The sequence below is a fragment of the Aquila chrysaetos genome, chromosome 3 (assembly GCF_900496995.4).
Source record: "Aquila chrysaetos chrysaetos chromosome 3, bAquChr1.4, whole genome shotgun sequence".
In the NCBI taxonomy this organism is placed as follows: Eukaryota; Metazoa; Chordata; class Aves; order Accipitriformes; family Accipitridae; genus Aquila; species Aquila chrysaetos.
The window spans coordinates 36,453,397-36,470,954 of NC_044006.1; the positions used below are offsets into that span (position 1 = coordinate 36,453,397).

Consider the following 17,558-nt stretch of genomic DNA (forward strand, 5'->3'; position numbering starts at 1 on the left):
ATAAATGAAGAGGTGCTGTTGAGCAGGAGAGCTGCTCTGGGTGTCCTGGCAGGAGACAGCATAGCACCTCTGCTGCTTTTTTGGCTGGACAGGACGAGAAAGCTCCCCTGCCTGCTGCCCATTTGTGCTGCCGACAGATGCTGCCTGTCCAACTGATGAGATAAGCAAACCTCTCCATCCCCACCCTCGCATGTGAAGGCAATGCACTTTAATATAACATGTCCTTTTCGTTGCATATTAAAACTAAGCTGTTAACATGTTGTGGATTAAACCATTAACATCCACATTTTCACTCATATAGGGTCCACAAACGCTATCTATAGATGGGATTAAGAGTGCATAGTTGTAGGGGTTATCAGTGAACAAGGAGAGCTGTGTCCTTACTAGCTAGCAGCCGTGCGGCGGCTTCTGAATTCACAAGAAATCCTTCCATAGTGTGTAAGCAGTTGCAGTGACTTTTTGCAGGATTTCTTCTATAGTAGGGATTGCTATTGTGGCACTAGATTCTTTTCAGGTTTGACCAAATTGTGCTTAGGTGAGGCAATTATTGTAATTTTTTCCTGAATGAACACATCAGAGAAATGCCTAAACCCGTTAGAAGATTTTAAGGGGAAAACCCCACCCTATTTCACTGCCGTGCTTGTGTGAGCTTTGCTGACAATTCAGCAGTGGATGACATTTTACAGTGCTTTTGTCTGGTGCTAAAAAAGAGCTTTCTTATGTATGCCAAAGTTACTTGGAATACATGTAAGAGCTAAAACTGAGCATACCTCTTGCAAAGGAAAATTAAAATTGGAAGGAAAATATACTAAATCGCGGTGAGAGTGAGATGTGACAGTGACTTTCTTCTATGCAAAATTTAAGATAGAAGGTGAAAAATGCTAAAAACTAAATAACAGCTGGCACTAGTAAACAGTATTTGTCTTCAAAGGGCCGTAGGGATTTTCATGAATTTCAAAAGATCCATAAGAGGAAGGGATGATTTGGCTTGACTTACAGGTAATGCAGTCGAAACAAAGAAGTTAAGTAACCGTCCATAGCAGAGCCAAAATGAAATCTGACTCGGGTATTCCTGGTCTCTCGCCTTGTTCTCCAGTTGCTTGACTGTCAAGGCAGACTGACACCAAAATGTCAGGAAGGTCTGCAACTTCTTCTTGATTTTTTTTTTTTTTTAACTTGTTTAGCAACTTTGGTTCCCTGTAACAGACATAGCTTGTACCACGGATGCATAAAAGTGATTTGAGCATGTCTGCTTCCAAATATATTTTATTTTTAGAAACTGCAGAATTTTCCCCTCTTCTTACCATTTCCTGTAGTTTTGCTCTGGAGCGTGATGGATGAAGAAGGCTATTTGTGTGATTAAGGTATGAGAATAGAAATTGTACGTCCTGGGTTTACAGATGCAAGTCAGATGTGATGGTCAGTCCCTTAAGCATGCTAACAACAAGTGAACTTCCTCATCTGTAGAAGAATATTTGTCTTATTAGAAGCATGTAGAAGAAGAGAGGCTGCGTTGAGATTTGAAAAGTGCTGTGGGATCCATGTAGGAAATTGTCCCATAAAAGTGATGTTAAATCAGTGAGAGTATAGAAACAGTATGTTCACCTGTAGTAAGCAGTGAGAGAATTAAGCTAAACAGGAACAAGACACACTGGAATGAGTGTTGACATATGGAGTTAATTGAGAACAATTAAGTCTGTGTGTAGACAAGATCTACATAGTCCATTTGAACTGCATGGTATTATGTGAGTAAAGGGTGCAGGATTAGACCCATTGTTTACAGATTTACCTAATGCTTTAAACTATTTGGATGAATGGTGTTACACAAATGTTAGTCATAATTATTATTTAATTATGACCACATGTTTACTTTGAACATAGTCCTATGCTTAATATGTAGGAAAGCCAGGATAATACTGCAGCTTCAGTGTGTGAGCTACTGTTTGCCAAGCAGCGTTTCGCTAATGGCTTCTCCTTTCGTGTGATGAAAATGCCTCCCTGGACTGTGAGGTTGCACTGGTTGTGGTATGTAATAGGCAAATAGCTTTCATAAAAATACCTTCAACTAGAACATTTTGAAACAGATGCATCTGAGATAGAATGCTAACTTACTAAAATTAATGCTATTAAATGTGCTGCTTGTGTATCATTTCAAAATATCTGAGACGCCAGTATTTCATTCTGGTTACATTGAGAGTGCAGAAGCAAATTTCATAGTATGATTCATAAGATCAGGAGTGCTACAGGATTTCTATAATTCATGTGTTGCTACTTGCATTTGCATTTAGATGTTTAAACTGTTATAAAATTTCAGATTCTTTAAACTTTAATCTAGTTTTTTCCCTCCTAAGCAGAATGAAGTTATTCCTTCTTTAACTCTGTGTTTTGAGGTTTTTCCTTTGCTCAGATCTTCCATTTCAGATACTGTGGAAAGCTTAAGATAAGTTTATGAGTGGCTACAGGTATAAGCAAGGGAAAGAGCTTAGTGGGGTTTTTTTTATCTTTTCATTTTTGTTCTTTTTTTAAGGAACCTGATAAGAAATATAATTCTGAGGGGTGTATAGTATATCCTAGTTTGCAAGAGATGGGATGCTGTTCTATCCTTTTTACTAAGTTAATGCTTTTTTAAGTGACTAAGATAATGGGGAATGTAAGCCTTTTCTTTAGAATGCTTTTAGTGCTTTGAATGGCGGTATGTCAGTCTGTCCACGCGTGGCATTTTACAATGATTGTCGGTGCTACTGAGAGGGGAAAAAGACCTCTCTTGAGCACAGGCTGTGCACATGGACTTCTGTGAGGGATCAACCTTATTAGTTCAAGAAATATTAGTCTTTCCTTTAACCCCATACAGGAATCTTCAGATTCCTGACTCTCTCAGTTCCTGAATCCCATATAGTGATTGCAGCTCATATTTTTCTTATTGTTTAAGGCACTTGTTTTTCCCTGTGGGACTCCCCTGACATGCTTGCCCCTCGGTAGACAAGCTTGTGAACCCTGCTCACCAGCATGTAGAAGATCCGTGAGTCTCCTGACCGTGTCAGGCTTAAGGTGACATGACTCTTACCATGTGCACCAAAAAGGCATGTGTTTCTTCTATGTTTCTGTACTTCAGTTGTCCTGAACGCCTGTTTGCTTTGGGGGGAAATGACTTTTCCAATACATTTAAAAAAAAAATTAAAATATTAAATCATTTAGAATAAGTGTATGTTTTTTAAGGGGAAAAGGGAAGACATGCTGATTCCTGTAGGAGAGAAGAAACTTTTTAAAAAGTCCTAGGTGTTCAAAGTTTACTTAAACTTTCTTTCACTCGAAAAGACATTCTGTTCTAGATTACTGTTTCTACTTGAAAACAAAGTATTTTGGTAGAGGTGATTTACGTTTTATTTGAAAATATTTCTGAAAGGAAGCTTGGTTTTAAGAAACCATTTCGCCCCTTCAATTTATTATTTTGGTGTAGAAGTGAAGGTAAAAATAATTTGTGAATGCAGTTTCCTTGCGAGGGCTTGAGTTTCTGCCCAAGGCTCAAGCGTTCCTTTGCCTTCCTCTGTGTTTTTCCAGCCCTGCCATACGATTGAATGTTTGAATATTGTAGTGTCAACAGCTCCTTGTATTTTCACTTGATACAGTTGAGCAAAAGTTTTGACATTCAGCTGAAATGTTTGAGGAGCCATTACCAGCATAATTCTGCTTCTTAAGTAAATCTCATCTTGGTGCTTGAAATCTAAATGGATTAATATTTTTAATGTCTTGTTTACAATGCTGCCTATGAAAGCCTGTATTTGTCTACTTGCCAACCTTCCTTCTTGGCTAGGAACCGTTCTGGCCTGAATCTCCATGCTGGGCTCCCATCCATTTTCCTTGAGTCTCTCTGGTTCCCTCCCTTTTCCTCAGGGGCTCTCTGGAAGATTGTCAGAAGGGCTTTAATTTCTTAAGCAAGTCAGCTTTTTTTGACTCCTAAATATTTCTGCCCCAGCCCTGAATTTCAGAGTTTGCCAGCCAACCACAGATGGCTTGCCCTGGTGGTGTTACAAAAAAACACATATTTTCTCAGGTTTTGATGAAAACAAACCTAAAAACAAACCAGCGTTAGCTTTGCGAGTAGGCAGAAAAAGATGGTTAAGAAAAAAGAAGCTTGCACTGTGTGTGTGCGTATGTCTTGACAAGGTGCCCAGCAGCCGTGATGGAGTAAAGGTGAGCTAGTAGATGACTCCTAATGTAGATTGTATACATTACAGCATACTACAGTATTTTACCAGAAGAGCCATACTAGCTGGGAATGCCGGGGGGGTGAAAAAATCCACAAAAAAACCCCACCCAGACCAAAACTGTGCAGTCTGGTGGCACTGGCTTAGCCATGATTGCTGAGGGTCTTCAGGGGTAGGCAGGCGCTTAGAGGAGAGTCAAGAGATTTGCTGAGTGCGACATAAGCCCAAGTGCTAAAGCAGCAAGTTATTAGAAATTAGAAACCAGGGGCGTATGATATCAGACTACATTACGGTAAAATTACGCAGCTGTAGGTATGGTGAACCCTCACTTCTGAGCAGGCCAGCAAATCCTCACTAGTGGTTATTGTGATATGTGATACCCTGATGCTAATCTAAGGAGTCGAATGCAAAACCAAAGAAGTCCCAGCAACAATAACAACCCTTAGCCGAGTGAGGAGCACTTGGCAGTGCTCGCTGCCTTCTTAGAAACGGAGAGCGAGCGTGAGCTAAGTCAGCGACAGGGTGCGAGGTTTGCATAGAGGGATGGACGGATCTGTGCACGGTCCCCTGAATCAGGTACGTGTGGAAGGAAGAGGTGGCGTCTCCGCATCGCAAGACTGAGACCGGTAATCGGACAGCCCCCCCCAAAGCAGCAACAAAAATTTCTGCTTGGTCTGCCTGCGAATAAGGTGGGGAGTTAGAGGGGAGCGCAGCAGGGTGGCAAACCCGGAGCAAAGCCTGGCCGGAGACCCGTTTCCCTCGGACGGGCGGGAGCCGGGAGCCGCCGCGACCCGCTGGTGGAGGAGCAGCCACGTCGTCCCCTTGCCATCAGCAGGGTGCTGGCCTGGCTCCTGCCCGTCCTCTCCCTCGGGAGCTGGGCTCCAGCCTCCTGGGGAGGGTCCCCTGCGCGGGAGGTGAAGACGAAGGCACGGGTGAGAGGAGGCAGCTGAACCCCTGCATTGCTGCCCACGAGGGACTGACTGCAGGCAGGGGACGGCCGTACCCCCGGAGGGAGGGAGTGAATGCATGTTGGTGCGTGTAAGATGCTGATTTCCAAAGAGTTTTTAATTTCTGGTTCTTAACGTGCCATTTAGTTTTGAAAACATGGTATTACTCAAAATGAGGTGGATTGATGAGGCAAAATAATCTTGACAATCTTTCATTACAGATACGCAAGATACGTAAGTATCCTTAATGTTTTACGGACTAGCGTGTCTGGCACTAAAAAATTATAAAAGAAGTATAAATAGCAGGGATGAGGAAAAAGGAAATTTGGATTTAGTATGTGAAGCAGGCAGGTGTTTGGCTACCCTTTATCAGTTATTGATCACTCTCCCTGCTGTTCAGAAATTATTTGGAGTGGGGGATTCTCAGGATTTTTTTTTTTTTAAAAGCCTCCTTGCCTTTCTCAAGACATCAGGATTACAAGATGAATGTGCAAACATGAGTGTGTGAGTCAGGAAACATGGCAGCGGAGGTGGCTGCGTGAGCGAGGCTGTAGGTAAACAGAAATAAAGTTAATTGGCAGTTTTCTTGTATAGCACGGGCAGCTGAAGTCCTTCTCGCTGGAAGAAATTTTCTTTTCCCATTATCCTTCAGCATTCTCTTGGAGGGATTGTCTCAAGGGAAGTGAGTGAGTCAGAAAATATGCCAAGTTCATGTCACGGCTGTTTCGGCATTTCTTTCTCTTGCTGGCCTCCAGGAGCTTTATTGGCAAGTGTTTTTAAAGGAAATGTTGGCACAGGAAGGCCTTATTGTTTATGTCATGAAAGTCTCTTGGCGTCTTCTGCCTTGTTATTTTCTCCCTTAAATGGGGAAATTAGGAGTGGGGGGACTGAGAAAGGAAAAGAGGAGAGAAGCAGAGTATTAACTTCCAGACTGTTGAGGGTTGCTATCAAAACTGTTCTTCCTACGCCAGGATGTATCTTGGTGAGTCCTCTCTTTTCTTTTTCTCCGTTGCTGCTTTGCAGGCTCTGCTGCAGCCAGTGGATCGATTTCTAAATGTATGGTTCCTCTTCATGCTTTTCAAGCTGTGGCATTTAGAGAGCTTTTTGAAAGAGAGAAGCCAGCAGTTTTCTGGTGGGCTCTCCTCTGCAAGAACCAGGCAGGGAGAGGCAAACGCAGAGCCCAGCCGGGGTCAGATCACTGCCACCTTCTCACACACGGAGCAGGGCTCTGTGATGGGCTGTCAAGGACATTTCATGAAATTCTTTTCAGTTCTGTGTAAGGTTTGCATACAAAATACAACACCATTTACAGGGGAAAAAAAATATTGGGAAGTTCTGTGGAGCAGATGTGGTGGGTACGGACAGGAACAATAGCGAGATGCTGCATGGTCAGAAATGCTACTCATTGAAAACCAAAGCAGAAAGCAAAAGCATTCATTTAAATGTATACACATTCTTAAAAAAACAAAACACAACACCCCCCCCCCCCCCAACTTAGTCATATGCGCTTAGGCAATTTTGGCATAACATAAAAGCACACAAAAAAAGAATTATGTCCAGTGCAGCGATATAAGTTGCTGTAACCTATTACCCTCAAATTAGGTGAGAGTTGTGAAGTCTCTGAGGATGCTATTAAAGAATTAAATGTTAACATTTCAAAGAATGTTTCAGTATTTAATATTTTGTGATTTGGAAAGTAAAAAAGTTAAGTCTCTGCTTGTGATATGTCATGGCAGAAAGTCTGTTTCTAAACTAGGTTCCTTCTTATCTATGATATTTGCCTCTGATATTTATGTGTGCAGCTCAAAGATACAGGATGGAAAATTCTTTCAGGTTAATGTAGCAGAGATATGCATTGATGTACAAAAAGAGCAAAATTCTTCTGGATTTGTTACCAGCAGCGAAAAAAAAATTCAAGGCAAATGCCTATTTTTGTGAGCTAAACGTAGAGAATGTGACATCTAAACCACTTTTCTTTGTACCCAGTTAAACTAAGGATTGTCTGTGGGATTAAGTATCTATTTCAAGACTGTGATGCAGTTTTTGTGATGTCTCTTCAAACACTAAGTATTTGTTGGTACATAATACATCTTTTTATTGTGGCATCTTACTTGCATTTTGGTGATGCTTTTTTGGAATGCTCTTTTTCAAAGGAAAGAGAGATGATTAATCTTGGCTCTTAAAACCTACACTGTTTCACTTTTCAATGCTTTCATGTGTTTTTGTTTTCTGACCTACCTATTTGTGGGTCTGTACAAAATTCTGTAGTGTATAGTAGTTTAATTTGTGGAAGATCCCCCCCCGCTTCCAATTTTGCACTTTGATTTGCTCAGACCTTGCCTTGACTTTCTTTAAAAATGTATATGCAATTGAAGGTTACTTTAGAGTAAAAGTTTTCGTGGAACATGCATTTCTAGACCTGAATATTCTTAGAGCTTGTTATTTTTTCAGATTTGGGATCTTGTTCAGACTGTTACAGGAAAAGTAACTGGCTGCCAGCATTAGAATCCAGGGAACTGGAACCTGGATTTTGCTTGGAAAACATCTTTAGGAAAGGTGGCTGTGGCTCTTATAGTCCTGCTTTCAAGTATTTTTACCAAGATTGATCCGTAAGAATTATTTTGTAAAATCATTAAGCCAGGAAAAATTACCCCTTCTAATAAGCACTAGCTGATTTGTTTATAATTTCTTTGGATGAACATGAATCTGTAACAATATAGTCACTTTTAAAAGGCCCTCCTAGTTGCATATAGTATGTCGTAAGTGAACCATTTTCAGTATGTTGCAACTGCTATCTAGAATAAGACATAAGCTTTTTCTGTTTTTCTCTGTGTGTCTATACATGTATCTGTATCTATGAATATATTCAAATAGTTGTAAGTATCTCAAAAGATAAGCACTGTAATACCTATGGGAATATATATTACCATGGACTTTTCTTCTGTGTTAGGAATCCTGCATTTCTCTGTTCTAGCAGATAGAAACCTTTGTGCTATGTTTCTTGCATCTCATGTCATAACATGAGAAAAACCAAACCATAAAACAGGGTGTGAATAACTGTACTTTGGCCTTTGTCTGTTATCCGCTTTACCAGCCAGCCAAAATTCTTTAGACATGACAGTAAAAGCACAATATTAAATCATCAGCCAATACCTACCACTTCAGTGTCAGATACAGTGTGACAAAACTGCTTTACTGCTATGCGAGAGCACAAAGTGAAATACATTAGAGCTCTGTTAACAGTGTCACGATGAAATTTGAAATGGAAAATTACAATTTTCTGAATGAAAAGTTCAGTTCAAAACCTCTTGGGTTAGATGAGCCTGTGCTAGACCCAGGGGACAGTTCCCTGATGACCCTGTTTTCATTCCTGACAGACTGCTCTGTAGTGAGGTGCCTGGTGTTGCCTAAGCCAGTGGGTAGGACACGCTCCCTGACCCCCGGGAGCCGGTGGCCCTGCACCCCTCTCGGCTGTGCCTGGGTATCCCAGGGTCCCCGGCTACACCTATGTTCCAGCTTCTCTGAGAGGCTGCAGGTCCAGGGGGTGCATGACCCCAGTTCCCCAAACCGGCTTTTCTTGAAACTTTGTCTAACGAGACATCAGCAACAAATACAACATCAGCAGGAAGGATTTTTGTCAGATGTGGAGAGAAACTAGGCACAAAACCACCAAATGGTGCGCTACACCCCGTTCTTTCCTAGCTCCGCTGCGGGTCACCCCAGGCTGGGTGCTGCTGCGGCATCCTCCTCCTCCTCCTCCTCCTCCTCCTCCTCCTCTGTCCACAGCCGATGAGTGGTCCGCTCCTCCCGGCTTCCCACTCGAGGGAGGTGCCACCGGCTTCTCTTCCCCTGCGTCCGGCTCCCACCTTGCCATGGCACTTGCCAGAGCCTACAGGTTTTTCAGACTTCGGTGTCCTCGGTGTCCCTGTCGAGCTGGGCGAAAGCCATCCAACGGGCAGAAGGTGCGGGGCAGAGGGAGGGAAGGCAACGGTGGAGTGGTGCACAGCCACTCCAATAAACTTTATTTCCTTAGGGAACTGCATTGGAAATGTCCTTCTCCTTTGTCCGCTGAAGCTTGGAAGCCACCTGTGAGCTTGGAAGCCACCTGTGAGCTTGGAAGCCGTCAATTTGGGGTACTCCGTTGGTATTAGGCTTGTTGGTTTCCTTTGCAATGAACTAAAAGGAAGCTACCTTTTCCATTTTGAGAGCTTTCTCCCCTCTCCCACACCTGCATTCATTTTTATTGCAGTGGAGAAAGAAGGAAGTTAAAAATGGGTATGGGAACTAATGATCTTGTAAAAGATTTTTTTCCATAATTCATAACTCTTCCTTTTCTGACAGCCAACCTCTGTCACATGTGCATAAAGAGCTGATCGGGGTGATGAGTGCTATCAAACCACAGCTACAGTTTAGTGCTGTGGGGTGGAATGAACGGGAACAGGGAGTTCTGGCTTAACAGAGAGAGGTCAAAATTCACAAGTCTATCGGTTCTCCAAGGGAGGCAGTGATTTGGGGAAAAAATGTGATCCGGTTATAATCTACTTGGATTTCCAAAAGTTTTCAATAGGGTTCTTTCCTGAAGGCTTATAAAGAACTAAAGCTGCCGTGCAATGAAAGGAAAACTCCTGTTGTGAATTAATAGCAAGTTAAAAGTTAGGAAGCAACAGGGAGTAAATGGTCAAGTTTTACAATGGAGGGAAGTCACCAACGGAGTCCGGTAGGCATCAGTCCAAGCATCTGGGTGGTTCAACATATGGAAAAGGGGGTTAATATTGAAGTAATAAAGCCTGCTGACAGCTCTAGAGTCAACTGAGAAGAGTTGTAGAAGGATCTCACAGTATTGAGTGTGACCGAGTAATAAGATGGCAGAGGAAATTCAATGACAGTAAATGTTAATATTTTTAAAAGAAGAAGAATTACAGTCATAGTGGAGTTGCAACCACTTAGGAAAAAAAGTGCTAGTGTTTAATAGATGCTTTTATAAAGATAACGGCTGAATGCCCATCAGATGTCAAAAACAAACATTGGGAATTTTTAGGAAGGGGACAGAGAAAAATGCCATATTCTCCATGTTTCACTCTACATAGGACTGCATTCAAGTGATGCAATCTTTGTTCTGACCTGTGTGATTTTCATGTCTGTAGTGTAAGAGCACATATAACAGCACAGTATTTTCCATCCTTAAATGCATCTTTTTCTGACGTGATCTAGAAACCCTGTAATACTGAAGAACAAATGAAGATAGGCTCTGAATTTTATTCCTATTTTTCCAATATTAATGCCTATCAATATCGTAACACTTTGATGGAAGGATCTAGCAGTTAATCTCTACAGGTAATTAAGAAAGAAAAATATGAAGAGCATATCTGAAAGATAAAACAAGTAAAGCCCTATCTGTATGAAAGCTCGTGCTGGGAAGAATTACAAATGTAAGTAGCTTTATGCCAAATGGAAGCCCTCCTTAATAAATAAGAATAGTTCAGCTGGGCAAAGTAATCTGTACTTCGCTGTAGCGTGCCTGTCTTCCATAATGTTTTATTCCAGGATGTGTTAGTCTCAAAGGACTTTTTGAATGGGTGGATTTAGATGTATGTGCATACAACTGTTATACCTGTCAAATCCTGTATTTATTCCTGAGCAATTTACCCAGCAAAACTTGTGCCTGTGGGTATTAAGCACCAGTATCATGTCCATAAATATGTAAAATTAACCAGTTTGCCATAGGTACTTTGCAGGTACAATAACTGTTACATATTTTGTATATATTTCAGTTGTTCTCTTAGTTACAAACTTGCACATTAAGTGTGGTATGCATACTGCACTTAATGATTTCCGCTTTTCCCTCCCCATCCATCTGAACATTTCAGATATTTAATAGAAGAAAAATATTATAATCATGCATTCATGAAGTCATTGGTCTTTGGGTCATTTCACTTATGGTTTTGTATGTTGTTAAAAGTTCCCAATTTCTAACAAAAAAAATTTGCAAAATTCTTTGTCACCTACAGAAGTCTCAAGTTCATACTGACCAGACTGCTCTTCAGAGTTATGCAGTTGCATTCAAATAGCTTAAAAGATTATTATTGTTTCCCTGATACAAAAAAAGATAGGTTATGCTAATGTTGTTCTAAAGTTCATTTAATATATATAGAAGTAATAAGTAATTTTACAATTTACATATATACCCCAATTTAAATAGAAAAAGATTGAAGTTGAAGAAAAGCAGAATAAACTTTGATTGATAATCAGCATGTTTTTTCATGGAAAAAGTAATGCAAAGATTGCCACTGTATAAATAGATTGTGCATAATGAAAGAAAATGTTATTTCTGCATTACTTAATTTCTCATTTTTCTCCCTGACATTTTGAATCAAGCATTAGTCTGTAGAACAGATTCAAAATATCAGAGGTAAAACAAAAAGCTAAACTTTGTCTTCAGGATGTAGTTTCATTAACTTGATTGGGCATTACTCAGAGCAGATCCATTTTTAGCATATTGCATTTGCATACTGACCTTTTCTGCGCTGTGAATGAAAATTGGTGCTGTGATGTGTTGATTAATCCCATAAAATAACATTCAAGACTTCATTTAAATATATTCTTAGGTGAACAATAATGACATCTAATCCATTACAATAATAAAAATATCCATTACAATAATAAAAATAAATCTAGATAGCTTCCAGATAGCTGAAAAAGATGGTCTTGCAAAGCTAAGTCTTATTTTCAGAAATGCTGACTGACGTTCTCCTTCCGTCTTTGGTAGCTGTCACTAAAGTGCAGAACTTTTGAAAATTTAACCGTCTTATGCAGGATAGATCTAGACATCAGGTCTGAAACAGGGGAATGCATACATTTGCTTGTGTGCACATACTGGCAACATTAATTTAGAAAAACATCAGCTAAAAACTTGGGATGGAGTCGCTACTCCAGGTGAGCTACATAAATGGATGCTTTTATTCCTCTTTCAGTGTGATCTCTACATAGTTTAGTTTAAACTGAAAGCAGGCTTTCTCCAGAGGAAATAATCTGGAATAGTTAATGTGTAGATTGCCCTAAGTAATGACTGAAAAATATGTGCGTAACTATGTTGTCCTGCTGAGGTCCCAGGTGGAGTACCCACTCCAGTTTTGTATTGTAGGAGAGATAATGAGCAACAGGGAGAGAGTCTAGACAGGAGTATCAAGAAATATCAAAGGCTTGGGAAGCTTGAGTTCAAAGTAAAGGTTTAGCGAAACACAGCTGCTTAGTGTTGCAAAATATGGTTGGGAAGGCTGTGGTAATAGTTCTCATGAAATGCATAAAAGTTAGCTACGAAGAGGGAAAGTCAGCATCGCTTGTGGATATAGCAGGACACTGGGAGCTGAATTTGCAGCAAGAGAACTCTGTATTGGGAAAAATACTCTAATTAAAGGAAGAGACGAGCAATAGAAGAGGTTGCTTAGGGTAGGTGTGGCGTTTGAAGCTAGCATAAATGGGCCTGAATTTACAAGAGACGTACACCAACTAGCAAATCTCCCTTGGTCCCACATGGTGAGGTGTACACTTTGTCTCACGTAAGACATGCTATAGTAGTCTCGACAGGTAACCTCTAGTATACCAGAATTTATATAAAACCCTGTAAGATGAAAACCCTTTCGAACTTCCCTGTCCTTCACTACTTCACCCTGCACTTATTGTAAATCCTGTTCATGAATTACAGCAGTACCCACACTGCTAGGATGTCCATATGGACAGACAAAGTGAATCCACTGCTAGACTGGAGCTGATGCCTGCATTGAAAGAATGAACTTCAGACTTGTCGAAATGCTAAAAGCCTGTTGAAAGCTGCAGTTAAGTTCTTAACACAAGGCTTAAGGGTGTTTCATTGCCATACACAAATTGGGAAAATACATGCAGATTGTACTATTTCAGAGAGTTTATTTGGTGTTTAACTTTCTGCTATGTTTCTTGGAAAGAGGAAACAAGCCTTCCGTCCTTCACACTCCAATGTTCATTCTGAATGCCATTTGCTGTACAGCCTACTGTGGCACCTTATTTAATTAGCACTTGCTGCTTTTCTTCTTCTGAAGAGAATTGCAATAGTGGCAGACTTCATGTCTTTACTACCAGCGAGATGGGAAAGGCTCCTGTAACTTTTATAACTGATCAGCTGAGACAGTCTGGTTGCCCATGGTTCCTAATGAGCAGCGCATGACACAGTGCAGAGTATTGGCAAGATTAACGAACCCAGATTTCCTTACCAGCAGACTGACTTGTAATAGCAATATAGAGAAGGAGTGAGAGCATTAGCACTTACTCAGTAATGTGGCATTATACTGAAATGAAAATCCTTTGCAACCAGCTACAGAAATATGCAAAAACTTCAGGTTTGTATCTGCAAATCAGAATTCATGCAAATGGTTGTGGACTGACCATTGCTAGAAGACTGAAGCCCTAAAGGGGGAATCCACCATTGACCTTATTTTGGGAAAGTATTCCCATGTGGGAAGACAGATCAGAATATGCTCCCCTCCAAAAATGTTCCCAGTTCTCTTGGCAACATCCAAGGTTATTTTTTCATAGTTAAAGTCCCTGACAGTGCTTTTGTGACATCTTTAACAGCCCCCCTCATTTTTTAGCAAGAAATAATTATCACATAAAACCCTTGAATTAAATAATAGTAACTCAGATGTCTTCTAATCAATGGATTCCTGGTAAGTTTTCCTCTTTATTGGTGAAATTGTTTTCTACATGCTTTTGTTTGGAGAGCTAATGACACTTGCTATGGTTTCTGACTAAGAATTTGCAAATCCCAGATTTTCATTTGAAGTTTCTGATTTGGCGATACAAACAGCTCTAAGGAAGTGTAATCTTTTGTGTAATCTTGAAATGGTGAGGACACAGACTCATTTGAGTTGAATCACATATTATAACCATTCAAGTCATACTTTGGCAACTAAAGTGCTTAAAAACACCCACTGATTTCTTTATATTTCCTGATTCTTAAGGAAGATCAGAAAGATGAAATGTTAGGAGTCTGTATGAAGAGGGGATGAAAGAAGACTAACAAACTGAATATGGGCTGTATCCTACATTCATTCAAGGAGCTGAGCATCTGCACGCTGGAGGGACCAGTGACTTTTTTTGAAGATCAAAATGCTAAGCACGGTACAGGAGTCCTTTGTAGGTAAACGCGTGAAGGTTTTGCTTTGTGACACCTGTTTCTTGGAGTCTGAAGGTTATTTCAGGCTCAGTTCTTGGGGTTCCTTATGGCACTTACACATGAACCAGCTCCAGCTGCCCATAGTGAGAGATGCCTTGGAGAGGAGTGGAAGCTAAGTCCCACCCCTAACCTAGTGAATTTAGGCTGACAGCCCTCACTTCTGGAGCCAGGCAGGTCAGACGCATCCCTATCTCCCGAAAGCAGGAGGAAGCACTGAGGCTTTCCTATTCCCATCTCTCATCTTCTCTGATTTGATCTCCAGCTCTGCACCTCCTTTCTAGGTGGGTAGCATTGACCACGGTGGGGGTCTCTCAGTATCCGTGCTGAAGCTGTTCTTCTCTTTATTTAAAATATTTAAATGTTCCCTGAAACCACAGAAAGAAAAATGTCCATCTCTTCTGGGAGAAATCTGTGCAGTGTGGAACTGCAATCAGCCTGGAGTTGTTTTACATGGGTTTAGAAAACAGAACAAAACGAAACAAAATATCCATCAGCTGTGAAAGAATACTGAGAGAAACAAATATTCCCCAGCATCAAGTGAGGGTTCATTTGGTGAATACGTAAAAACATAGATTTCTTCAGGAGGTGAATTACATGGTAATACAAATTTTGTAAGACAGAAGAATATTTCAGAAATCAGCTATCCAGTTCCAGAGCAGCTGAGACTTATAAACAATGGGTATTCATAGCCTGGTAAAATTTCAGTTGAAGTCCTTGGTCTCAATCAGCGCATTTGAGTTGTGAGACAGTACACTAGTGAGGGCTGTGGAATTGCAAATGAGCACCGCAGTCCTCTTCTCCTTGGTGGTGTAGGCAGCTTTCTGCTCTAGGCTGCTGCCTACCTTGCCTGCTGCCTTGAGCTATCTCTGCTTTTCTGTGGAAGAATATAAGCAGTGGGTGGAAGTTCTCCTGAGTTAAATGAGAACAGGATCAGGCTATGATTCAGGATCAGACTGCTTGTCGGTGTTTTGTTTTTGCAAAGTCAAAGTGTTTCAGCTGGGAATCTCATCTTTATCCAACCCATCTGAAACAGGGAACCGATGATCGTTGTAAAGAGGAGCTTCACTTGTGATCATTCTTGTTTATAGCTACCAAATGTTATGTCTGGGTCCCAAATAAATTCTGAGTTTTACATCAAAAACTTGGAGAATTGTGATTACTGCTGCTAAGAATTATGGAAGGGCATTCCCATATATTCATCTTGGGTTTTTAAAATTAGATCAGTGCAAGTTCTTTCCATCCAATTTCATTAATTTACAGATCTGTTGGGAATTCAATATTTTCTAATAAGAGATAAAAATCGTTTTACCTGCATGTCAGAAGTTTTCCCCACAGTGCAATAACAACAACAACAACAAAAGCATGCAGGTTATTTTATGTTATTTATCTTGTAAATGTGATTTTTGACACTGCAGGTAGTTGATCTACTTCCAAACTATTGGCTATTTCAGGGATGCACAAATCCCAACAAATAGAGCTTTTTCTTTAGCAGCTTAAAATCTTATTCCTACTGAAAAATGCACTATGTATAAAATATCCCTTTTCACGAGACAGTGTTAAAAAAGAATGTATGTTATCGTTAAATATTCTGGTGGGCTGCTAAACCAAACAAGAAAAACGCTGGTAATGGCTAACATCCCAAATCCCAGATTCTTCCTGGTAGTGCCTGGATTCCTCAGTGTTACGCTGCTTTGTGCAACTCTTTGCATTTGTAGCATTTAACAGTGCTTTGCTCAGTTGTAAATGTGCTATGAACGCAGGGAGTGCTATTCAGTGGCGATTCAGTCACTGTCTCTGAGAAAATGGAACAGTTTTTCATTAAAAAAATCTTGTAGTGAGTAAGAGGCAATATATTTAGTGAAGTTCCTGGGTTTATATCTACTGTAGATGTCTTGGTGTTGAGCCAGTCAGATTTCTTTCTACAAGCTGGTCTCTGGATTTTATTAAGTCTTCTCCTTAATGAACAAGCCCCTTTTTCTTCTTTTTGTCTATCACCAGTTGAGAGTTGTAGGACTCGCCTTTTTATTTTTGAAGATAGTAACTCTCATAGACGAATTCTTTTTCCTTTCCAATATCTGACTTCGTATTTGAAGCAAAGCTTCAGAAGCGTAGCCGGCACCCGAAGGCAGCACATCTGTCTGCTGGAAAACTAAGCCTGAGTTATTTTACCCATCAGCATCAGTAGTCTGCACTCAGAATGGGGGTATTTGGATTCATATATGTCTGAGGATAATACGCTACATAGTCTTTTTAAGGATAGTTTGTGCGGTATCTGAAGACGGTAATATTTCCAAGGGAAACTCTGTCTGTATGAAACTAGCTGAAAAAAATATCTAAGGGTTATTTTAGAAAAGTGTCAGTGGAAGAAACAATTTGAAAGGAAGAGACTTCTGTTTTCACCTAGTCCCTATTGTCACAAAAATAATACTTTCAATGTAAGAACGCAATAGTTTTATGTAGCGTTTTTGTGAAGAAATAGGTGCAATTCAGTTTCATTACCCACTCTGCCACTCACTGAATTTGAAGGCGTTAAGTCCTTCTTTGGGACTGGGCAAGCAGTGAAGTGACTTCGGGTGATTTTGCCAGCAGACATATGTTGTGTACAGGCATATAAAATTAATCGTCCCCTCCTAGCAAGTGAAATTATTCTGGCAAAGCCCCTAATACAGATGAAGCTATTGCCACTGCCTCCGTTGGTTTAGCCCAAACCATCTTGGAGAGATGACGCCATGTTGGTGGGAGAGGGTTTCCTTCTGCTGGTGTGTGCTTGAGGAGGAGGAGGTCGGGAAGAGGCTGACGCTGTCAGGCCTGGCACGGGCACCACCATGGCAATGCCGGATGCTTGATCCATCCACCTCGGATCTTCCCTTGCGCCCATCCCACCCGGTCCTCCCGACCGTGCCAGCAGGTTGGCACACACAGTGTGCTCAGAACAACAGGCTTGGTTGGTTGTTCTGATTTAGGACAACGGGCTGCAGTAGTCAAGGGCATGGCCACCTGATAGATACCCCCAAGCAGCCCCGGTTAACGTTATTTGTATCTGCTGTTATCCCTTTTGCCATTTCTTGGCCCTCCTTTTTGCTGCCCTTGTACCTTTTTTCTCCACTCCAGTCTCCTCCCAAATAAAGAACCTGCCCTTAATTGCTTTTTCCCTCCCTGATCCCTTTTTTTCCACATCCATCCCAACTTGGTTTTTCGGCC

General features: G+C 40.9%; 1 protein-coding gene across 15 annotated transcripts in view; it reads left to right on the forward strand.

Annotated features, from left to right (window-relative positions):
• Positions 1-17,558, forward strand: part of THRB (thyroid hormone receptor beta) — a 177,829-nt gene that overhangs the window by 91,986 nt on the left and 68,285 nt on the right. Inside the window, exon 1 of one of the 15 annotated variants that reach the window (XM_030008214.2) lies at positions 6,113-6,134. The exons of 13 other annotated variants lie outside the window; for them this stretch is intronic. The gene's annotated coding sequence lies outside the window, so the exon portion shown is untranslated. Of the gene's footprint in view, positions 1-6,112; positions 6,135-9,238; positions 9,260-17,558 lie in introns of those variants that run through there. One more of the 15 variants, XM_041122420.1, reaches the window with a different exon arrangement.